We start from the raw sequence: 10,667 nt of genomic DNA on the forward strand, positions 1-10,667 counted from the left end.
GGCTAGGAAGGGTCTGCCAAGGATGATGGATTCATCCATGCATTTCCCAGTCTCTAGGACTATGAAATCAGTAGGGATGTAATGGTCTTCAACCTTAACCAGAACATCCTCTACAAGTCCATAGGCTTGTTTTCTTGAGTTGTCTGCCATCTCTAGTGAGATTTTTGCAGCTTGTACCTCATAGATCCCTAATTTCTCCATTACAGAGAGGGGCATGAGGTTTACACTTGATCCTAAGTCACACAAGGCCTTCTTGAAGGTCATGGTACCTATGGTACAAGGTATAGAAAACTTCCCAGGATCCTGCCTTTTTTGAGGCAGTTTCTGCTTAGACAAGTCATCCAGTTCTTTGGTGAGCAAAGGGGGTTCATCCTCCCAAGTCTCATTTCCAAATAACTTGTCATTTAGCTTCATGATTGCTCCAAGGTATTTAGCAACTTGCTCCTCAGTGACATACTCATCCTCTTCAGAGGAAGAATACTCATCAGAGCTCATGAATGGCAGAAGTAAGTCCAATGGAATCTCTATGGTCTCATCTTGAGCCTCAGATTCCCATGGTTCCTCATTGAGGAACTCATTGGAGGTCAGTGGGCGTCCAGTGAGGCCTTCCTCAGTGGCGTTCACTGCCTCTCCTTCCTCCCAGAATTCGGCCATGTTGATGGCCTTGCACTCTCCTTTTGGATTTTCTTCAGTATTGCTTGGGAGAATGCTTGGAGGAAGTTCAGTAATTTTCTTGCTCAGCTGACCCACTTGTCCTTCCAAATTCCTAATGGAAGATCTAGTTTCAGTCATGAAACTTTGAGTGGTTTTGATTAGATCAGAGACCATGGTTGCCAAGTCAGAATTATTCTGCTTAGAACTCTCTGTCTGTTGCTGAGAAGATGATGGAAAAGGCTTGCTATTGCCAAACCTATTTCTTCCACCATTATTGTTATTGAAACCTTGTTGAGGTCTATGTTGATCCTTCCATGAAAGATTTGGATGATTCCTCCATGAAGGATTGTAGGTGTTTCCATAGGATTCTCCCATGTAATTCACCTCTTCCATTGAAGGGTTCTCAGGATCATAAGCTTCTTCCTCAGATGAAGCTTCCTTAGTACTGCTTGGTGCATTTTGCATTCCAGACAGACTTTGAGAAATCATATTGACTTGTTGGGTCAATATTTTGTTCTGAGCCAATATGGCATTCAGAGTGTCAATCTCAAGAACTCCTTTCTTCTGACTAGTCCCATTGTTCACAGGATTTCTTTCAGAAGTGTACATGAATTGGTTATTTGCAACCATTTCAATCAGTTCTTGAGCCTCAGTAGGCGTCTTCTTCAGATGAAGAGATCCTCCAGAAGAGCTATCCAAGGACATCTTGGACAGTTCAGAGAGGCCATCATAGAAAATACCTATGATGCTCCATTCAGAAAGCATATCAGTGGGACACTTTCTGATCAATTGTTTGTATCTTTCCCAAGCTTCATAGAGGGATTCTCCTTCCTTCTGTCTGAAGGTTTGGACTTCCACTCTAAGCTTACTCAATTTTTGAGGTGGAAAGAACTTTGCCAAGAAGGCATTGACTAGCTTTTCCCAAGAGTCCAGGCTTTCTTTAGGTTGAGAGTCCAACCATGTTCTAGCCCTATCTCTTACAGCAAAAGGGAATAGCATCAGTCTATAGACCTCAGGGTCTACCCCATTAGTCTTGACTGTGTCACAGATTTGCAAGAATTCAGCTAAAAACTGATGAGGATCTTCCAATGGAAGTCCATGAAACTTGCAATTCTGTTGCATTAGAGAAACTAATTGAGGCTTAAGCTCAAAGTTGTTTGCTCTAATGGCAGGGATAGAGATGCTTCTCCCATAGAAGTCGGGAGTAGGTGCAGTAAAGTCACCAAGCACCTTCCTTGCATTGTTGGCATTGTTGTTGTTTTCGGCTGCCATTTGTTCTTCTTCCTTGAAGAATTCGTCCAGGTGCTCTAAAGAGAGTTGTGCTTTGGCTTCTCTTAGCTTTCTCTTCAAGGTCCTTTCAGGTTCAGGATCAGCCTCAACAAGAATGCCTTTGTCTTTGCTCCTGCTCATAAGAAAGAGAAGGGAACAAGAAGATGTGGAATTCTCTATGTCACAGTACAGAGATTCCTTTAGGTGTCAGAGGAAAAGAAGAGTAGAAGACAGAAGTGGAAAATTCGAACTTATCAGAGAGAATGGAGTTCGAATTTTGCATTAAAGGATAGTGTTAGTCCATAAATAGAAGGATGTGAGAAGGAGGGAAGTCATTTTCGAAAATTAAGTGAAAAATTTTGAAAACATTTTTGAAAAACATTACTTAATTTTTGAAAATGAAAATGGAAAAGAGATCAAGTGATTTTTTGAAAAAGATTTTGAAATTAGAAATCAAAAAGATTTGATTGAAAACTTAATTTGAAAAAAAAAATGTGATTAAAAAGATATGATTTGAAAACAATTTTAAAAGATATGATTTGAAAACATTTTGAAAAGATATGATTTTAAAATTAATGACTTGCCTAACAAGAAAAGATATGATTCAAACATAAAACCTTTCTCAACAGAAAAGGCAACATACTTGAAATGTTGAATCAAATCATTAATTGATAGTAAGTTTCTTTGAAAAAGGAAAGAAGTTAATTTTGAAAAAGATTTGATTGAAAAATTGATTTGAAAAGATTTGATTTTGAAAAGATTTTGAAAACTTAAGAAAAATCTGATTTGGAAACAAAATCTTCCTCCCCTAGCCATCCTGGCGTTAAACGCCCAGAATGGTATCCATTCTGGCGTTTAACGCCCAAAATGCTACCCTTTTGGGCGTTAAACGCCCAACCAGGTACCCTGGCTGGCGTTTAAACGCCAGTCTGTCCTTCTTCACTGGGCGTTTTGATGTATGGAATTGCATTGATTACATGAGATTATGTCTCTTTCATGGTCCTTTTTGACAAGAAAAAGGGGTAGATGATGCAAGTCATCACAACACCAAACTTAAGTTTTGTTTGTCCCAAGCAAATCAATGTGAGATGTTCTTAGATAGATTGAGACTTGACCTTTAAGAGATGCATTCATTACCAAGGATAAGCCTAAGTGTTAACCCATGCATGAATATTATTGTTTCAATGTCACAATGAACTCCTAGATTCTTGAGGATTCTTCTAAGTATTTGCCTTAGGGGCCCTTTTTATTGATTGTCACCTTGAAGTAGCAAGAGTTGTTCCTTTTTCTTTTGGCTATTCTTTCTTTTTCACTTTTCCTTTCAATTGACCATGACTCTAAGTATTTTGTCTTAAGACAACCCTTTAGATTAGGCTTTCAATTAGCACTCCCAAACCAGTTAGTTTTAAGGTGCTAGGTGTTGAAACACCCCTAAGAATTTACTTGCCCAGGTCTCTCTTATTGACGCATCTTCACCACAAGCATCTACTAGGATCTTCAATTCTTTTGAGTTAATTGGTGCTTCCTTTTATCCTAGTAGGTGATGCTCAGAGCCTTGGGTCTTTTGTTGCTTACTACTTCTTGGTTCTATAGGTATTCAAGGGACATCCTTAGTCTCTACTTGTCATTCCTTCTAAGTCTAGTTGCTCATCATGACTTATTTTCTTTCAAGTTCATCCAAGGTCCCATACTTAGTTCCTTGTCTCTTAATTTTTAATGGTCACACTTGGTCTTAGTCTCTTTTACTCTTGTTTTTGCAAAACTCACCATAGACTCTTATGGAAACAAACTATTCTTTTATTGATGCTAGTAAGACTTGAACAACATTTTCTTTTATCAAATTAAAGCATAGGCATAAAGGACTCATAAAAGACTTCAAAACATAAAGAAATTAAAAATAAACTATCCTAACATTGCAACTATTAGCAAACAGAAATTCAAAGTTTTAAATTGTCAGCCATGGGACTCAACAACCTTGAGCAGCTTCAGTTCATTGGCCCTTTTCCTTTGTCCTTCTTCTTGGAGGAGGAGTCACATCATCCTTCTTGGAGGATCCTTCTTGTGCCTTTGTGCCTTTGGGCTTCCAAAATCTTAGCCTTCTCATGTAGGTTCTTTCATCCTCCTTGTGCTTAGCCAGAATTTCTTCTTGTCTTGCGCTTAACTCCTCTATTCCTTGCATGAATGTTGGGTATCCGGGGTTCAAGGCTGCCACAGCATTACTGGTGGGCGAAATTGTGAACAATACTTTTTCACAACTCTCATAATCCCCGGTAATGGCTCCAAAAAACGTGGTAGCTCAATACCATGGCATTACACAACTTCGCACAACTAACCAGCAAGTGCACTGGGTCGTCCAAGTAATAAACCTTACGTGAGTAAGGGTCGATCCCACGGAGATTGTTAGTATTGAAGCAAGCTATGGTCATCTTGTAAATCTTAGTCAGGCAAACTCAAATGATAATGGTGATGAACGAAAATAACATAAAGATAAAGATAGAGATACTTATGTAATTCATTGGTAGGAACTTCAGATAAGCGCATGAAGATGCCTTCCCTTCCGTCTCTCTGCTTTCCTACTGCCTTCATCCAATCCTTCTTCCTCCTTTCCATGGCAAGCTCGTGTAGGGTTTCACTGTTGTCAGCAGCTACCTCCCATCCTCGCAGTGAAAGCTAATGCACACACTCTGTCACAGTGCTGCCAATCACCGGTGTGGTTCCCTCCCCTACCGGAATAGAATCCAGTGATTCTTTTGCGTCTGTCACTAACGCCCGGTAGGTTACAGGTTTGAAGCACGTCACAGTCATTCAGTCATTGAATCCTACTCAGAATACCACAGACAAGGTTCTTTCCAAAACTGGATGAACAGTGTAAATTTATTATATAAAATAGATGGCTAAAGTGTTGATTTTTATTTTAATTAAAATTGACAAAACTACCGTCAATTTTTATCAACAAAAAATCATCCCCATGTTTACTTCCCGCCTCCATCATATCACTCAGTTTCCCCAAAAATAATCCCAAACCTTTAGAGATTCAGAAGATACACTAATTAACCTCAAAATCTCAGTGAACTTGCTTCTTCTTCTCCAATGCCTGAGATGGAGAGAGGCAGAGAGCTACCGGAGAGCAGAGCTTCTTCTTCTTCTTTGAGCCCCCCGCCGTGACATCCTCTTCATATAAGTTCCTCTCTCTCTCTCTCGCTCTCTCTCTCTCTCTCTCTCTCTCTCTATTACTCTTTCACATTGTGATTCTTCTTCTTCTCTGCTACCGAGCCCGTCGCCGCACCATCCTCTTCAAGTAAGTTCCTCTCTCTCTCTCTCTCTCTCTCTCTCGCTCTCTCTCTATCACTTTGTCACATTGTGATTTTTGAATCTGCATATAAGTTCTTCTTCTTCCACAGATTTGTCATTGCAACATCTTTTTTGGTCACCGTCCCTATGAGCCTGTCACCGTCGCAGCTTCTTGTAAGTTCCTCTCTGTCTCTCTCTGATTATTATATTTATTTTTCAGTTTTGTATCTGCTATTTTCATCACGAAATTTAGAATTTGCATTTGTTAATAACAATCGCATCAATATTACTGAAACCTAGTTTAGCATAATCAATTCTTCTTGTGCTTGTTTATTTTGCTTTTGCTAATGTGGAATCTAGAAACAATAATCAGAATAGTTTCGACAGTGAAAAGCTACTAGAGAGAAAGAACTTTTTCACGTATGTCAAGCTTCCTCATTTTTTCATGATTTTGTTTAATTTGTTCACAATACTTTCAACTAACTTAAGGTGATAAAAGTTTTTTTTTTCTTCAAAAAAAGGAAAGAGTGCGTAAGCACGAGTTAATACTTAATTTACGATACAAACTATCTGCTTCTTCAAAGCTTTCAAACAACTCATATTCAATAGGTAGAATTAGTTTATAGAGATGGCCATGCTTAGCTGGACTTGTGTCTTGTGCTAGTATGATGGATGATCATGATGAATCTAACACTTCCCAACATGATTTACCTGCTTGCACTGCATTATTCTCTATTGCCTTTATTGGTTAAATGTTTTTCACGTATTGGTTAAATGTTTTCTCTAGCCACTAAATTTGGCTTGGCGTGCCACGCCCAGCTCTTCAAGTGGCACGCCTCATGTGTTGGCATCCCTGGCGTGCCACGCCTTCAAACCCAGGTGGCACGCCCAGGGTCTTCTTAAACATTAGCTAGCCTGGCGTGCCACGCCTTGGAGCCTAAGTGGCACGCCCAGGTTCTTCTTAGAGCTTGGCTAGCCTGGCGTGCTACGCCTTCGAACCCAAGTGGCACGCCCAGGCTCTTCCTTCTTGCTCTTCTTCCCTGGACAAATGAACTAGCGTGGCACGCCCAAGGTTTGGCGTACCACGCCCATTGTGGTTGCTTCATCTTCCTCTCTGGATTTTACTACTGGTGTGCCACGCCCATGAAGAACCTTCTTCACTTCTCTAGAAAACATAACCGGCGTGCCATGCCCATAGTGGATGCTTCTTCACTTCTCTGGAATACATAGCTGGCGTGCTATGCCCAGTGTGTTGTGAACCATGCCCATAGTGCATGCTTCCTTGCTCCAGTAGCTGGCATGCCACACCCAGTATTCGAGTGGCACGCCCAGGTAAATAGAGAGAGTTGGCGTGCCACGCCTTCGACCTCAAGTGACACGCCTGGCTTTGGTGCTTGGTCTTCTTTAGCATTGGCGTGCCATGCCTGGGACCCAAGTGGCACGCCCAAGTGAGGATGATAGCTGGCGTTCCATGCCTTCGATATCAAGTAGCACGCCCAAGTTTTTGGGTCTTCAACTTCCTCTTTGAAAACTTGAACTGGCGTGCCATGCCTTGATGTTCAAGTGGCACGCCCATCTTAAGTTGACTCTTTCAAGCTTGGCATGCCACGCCTGGGTCTTCAAGTGGCACGCCTAAGTGATGGGCTAGAGTTGGCGTGCCACACCTTCGATACCAAGTGGCACACCCAAGTGTTTATCCCCTTCTAGATTGATGAACTGGCGTGCCATGCCCAATGGTTCAAGTGGCACGCCCATGGTGTGTGATGGACTTGGCGTGCCACGCCCTGCTTGACGTGCCACGCCCCTTTTGTGGCCTTCAACATTGCTCTCTGAAAACTGATACTGTCGTGCCACGCCTAGCAAGTGGCGTGCCACGCCCTCGTTAGAACCCAATCATTCTTCTCTGGAAGTCATTACTAGCGTGCCACGCCTTGGTGCTGGCGTGTCACGCCCACACATTTTCATGGCGTTTGTTCTAAGTGGCACGCCCATTTCACACACCCACCTTTTCTTCATTGTTCTCTTTTTTTTTTGGTGCTCTTTTTACCTGAAATTCAAAACAAACCTATTTCAAAGCAATGTACCAAAATAAATATCATTTGATGTATGGAATTGCATTGATTACATGAGATTATGTCTCTTTCATGGTCCTTTTTGACAAGAAAAAGGGGTAGATGATGCAAGTCATCACAACACCAAACTTAAGTTTTGTTTGTCCCAAGCAAATCAATGTGAGATGTTCTTAGATAGATTGAGACTTGACCTTTAAGAGATGCATTCATTACCAAGGATAAGCCTAAGTGTTAACCCATGCATGAATATTATTGTTTCAATGTCACAATGAACTCCTAGATTCTTGAGGATTCTTCTAAGTATTTGCCTTAGGGGCCCTTTTTATTGATTGTCACCTTGAAGTAGCAAGAGTTGTTCCTTTTTCTTTTGGCTATTCTTTCTTTTTCACTTTTCCTTTCAATTGACCATGACTCTAAGTATTTTGTCTTAAGACAACCCTTTAGATTAGGCTTTCAATTAGCACTCCCAAACCAGTTAGTTTTAAGGTGCTAGGTGTTGAAACACCCCTAAGAATTTACTTGCCCAGGTCTCTCTTATTGACGCATCTTCACCACAAGCATCTACTAGGATCTTCAATTCTTTTGAGTTAATTGGTGCTTCCTTTTATCCTAGTAGGTGATGCTCAGAGCCTTGGGTCTTTTGTTGCTTACTACTTCTTGGTTCTATAGGTATTCAAGGGACATCCTTAGTCTCTACTTGTCATTCCTTCTAAGTCTAGTTGCTCATCATGACTTATTTTCTTTCAAGTTCATCCAAGGTCCCATACTTAGTTCCTTGTCTCTTAATTTTTAATGGTCACACTTGGTCTTAGTCTCTTTTACTCTTGTTTTTGCAAAACTCACCATAGACTCTTATGGAAACAAACTATTCTTTTATTGATGCTAGTAAGACTTGAACAACATTTTCTTTTATCAAATTAAAGCATAGGCATAAAGGACTCATAAAAGACTTCAAAACATAAAGAAATTAAAAATAAACTATCCTAACATTGCAACTATTAGCAAACAGAAATTCAAAGTTTTAAATTGTCAGCCATGGGACTCAACAACCTTGAGCAGCTTCAGTTCATTGGCCCTTTTCCTTTGTCCTTCTTCTTGGAGGAGGAGTCACATCATCCTTCTTGGAGGATCCTTCTTGTGCCTTTGTGCCTTTGGGCTTCCAAAATCTTAGCCTTCTCATGTAGGTTCTTTCATCCTCCTTGTGCTTAGCCAGAATTTCTTCTTGTCTTGCGCTTAACTCCTCTATTCCTTGCATGAATGTTGGGTATCCGGGGTTCAAGGCTGCCACAGCATTACTGGTGGGCGAAATTGTGAACAATACTTTTTCACAACTCTCATAATCCCCGGTAATGGCTCCAAAAAACGTGGTAGCTCAATACCATGGCATTACACAACTTCGCACAACTAACCAGCAAGTGCACTGGGTCGTCCAAGTAATAAACCTTACGTGAGTAAGGGTCGATCCCACGGAGATTGTTAGTATTGAAGCAAGCTATGGTCATCTTGTAAATCTTAGTCAGGCAAACTCAAATGATAATGGTGATGAACGAAAATAACATAAAGATAAAGATAGAGATACTTATGTAATTCATTGGTAGGAACTTCAGATAAGCGCATGAAGATGCCTTCCCTTCCGTCTCTCTGCTTTCCTACTGCCTTCATCCAATCCTTCTTCCTCCTTTCCATGGCAAGCTCGTGTAGGGTTTCACTGTTGTCAGCAGCTACCTCCCATCCTCGCAGTGAAAGCTAATGCACACACTCTGTCACAGTGCTGCCAATCACCGGTGTGGTTCCCTCCCCTACCGGAATAGAATCCAGTGATTCTTTTGCGTCTGTCACTAACGCCCGGTAGGTTACAGGTTTGAAGCACGTCACAGTCATTCAGTCATTGAATCCTACTCAGAATACCACAGACAAGGTTCTTTCCAAAACTGGATGAACAGTGTAAATTTATTATATAAAATAGATGGCTAAAGTGTTGATTTTTATTTTAATTAAAATTGACAAAACTACCGTCAATTTTTATCAACAAAAAATCATCCCCATGTTTACTTCCCGCCTCCATCATATCACTCAGTTTCCCCAAAAATAATCCCAAACCTTTAGAGATTCAGAAGATACACTAATTAACCTCAAAATCTCAGTGAACTTGCTTCTTCTTCTCCAATGCCTGAGATGGAGAGAGGCAGAGAGCTACCGGAGAGCAGAGCTTCTTCTTCTTCTTTGAGCCCCCCGCCGTGACATCCTCTTCATATAAGTTCCTCTCTCTCTCTCTCGCTCTCTCTCTCTCTCTCTCTCTCTCTCTATTACTCTTTCACATTGTGATTCTTCTTCTTCTCTGCTACCGAGCCCGTCGCCGCACCATCCTCTTCAAGTAAGTTCCTCTCTCTCTCTCTCTCTCTCTCTCTCGCTCTCTCTCTATCACTTTGTCACATTGTGATTTTTGAATCTGCATATAAGTTCTTCTTCTTCCACAGATTTGTCATTGCAACATCTTTTTTGGTCACCGTCCCTATGAGCCTGTCACCGTCGCAGCTTCTTGTAAGTTCCTCTCTGTCTCTCTCTGATTATTATATTTATTTTTCAGTTTTGTATCTGCTATTTTCATCACGAAATTTAGAATTTGCATTTGTTAATAACAATCGCATCAATATTACTGAAACCTAGTTTAGCATAATCAATTCTTCTTGTGCTTGTTTATTTTGCTTTTGCTAATGTGGAATCTAGAAACAATAATCAGAATAGTTTCGACAGTGAAAAGCTACTAGAGAGAAAGAACTTTTTCACGTATGTCAAGCTTCCTCATTTTTTCATGATTTTGTTTAATTTGTTCACAATACTTTCAACTAACTTAAGGTGATAAAAGTTTTTTTTTTCTTCAAAAAAAGGAAAGAGTGCGTAAGCACGAGTTAATACTTAATTTACGATACAAACTATCTGCTTCTTCAAAGCTTTCAAACAACTCATATTCAATAGGTAGAATTAGTTTATAGAGATGGCCATGCTTAGCTGGACTTGTGTCTTGTGCTAGTATGATGGATGATCATGATGAATCTAACACTTCCCAACATGATTTACCTGCTTGCACTGCATTATTCTCTATTGCCTTTATTGGTTAAATGTTTTTCACGTATTGGTTAAATGTTTTCTCTAGCCACTAAATTTGGCTTGGCGTGCCACGCCCAGCTCTTCAAGTGGCACGCCTCATGTGTTGGCATCCCTGGCGTGCCACGCCTTCAAACCCAGGTGGCACGCCCAGGGTCTTCTTAAACATTAGCTAGCCTGGCGTGCCACGCCTTGGAGCCTAAGTGGCACGCCCAGGTTCTTCTTAGAGCTTGGCTAGCCTGGCGTGCTACGCCTTCGAACCCAAGTGGCACGCCC

The 10,667-nt window shown here is 40.9% G+C and overlaps 1 non-coding gene across 1 annotated transcript; it reads left to right on the forward strand.

Annotated features, from left to right (window-relative positions):
* The first annotated feature begins 1,413 nt into the window (after positions 1–1,413).
* On the forward strand, positions 1,414–1,521 carry LOC112764800 (small nucleolar RNA R71). The gene has a single exon (XR_003183351.1). It is a non-coding gene; the product is annotated as a small nucleolar RNA R71 (small nucleolar RNA).
* The last annotated feature ends 9,146 nt before the right edge of the window (positions 1,522–10,667 follow it).

The sequence above is a fragment of the Arachis hypogaea genome, chromosome 2 (genome assembly GCF_003086295.3).
Source record: "Arachis hypogaea cultivar Tifrunner chromosome 2, arahy.Tifrunner.gnm2.J5K5, whole genome shotgun sequence".
Classification (NCBI taxonomy): domain Eukaryota; kingdom Viridiplantae; phylum Streptophyta; class Magnoliopsida; order Fabales; family Fabaceae; genus Arachis; species Arachis hypogaea.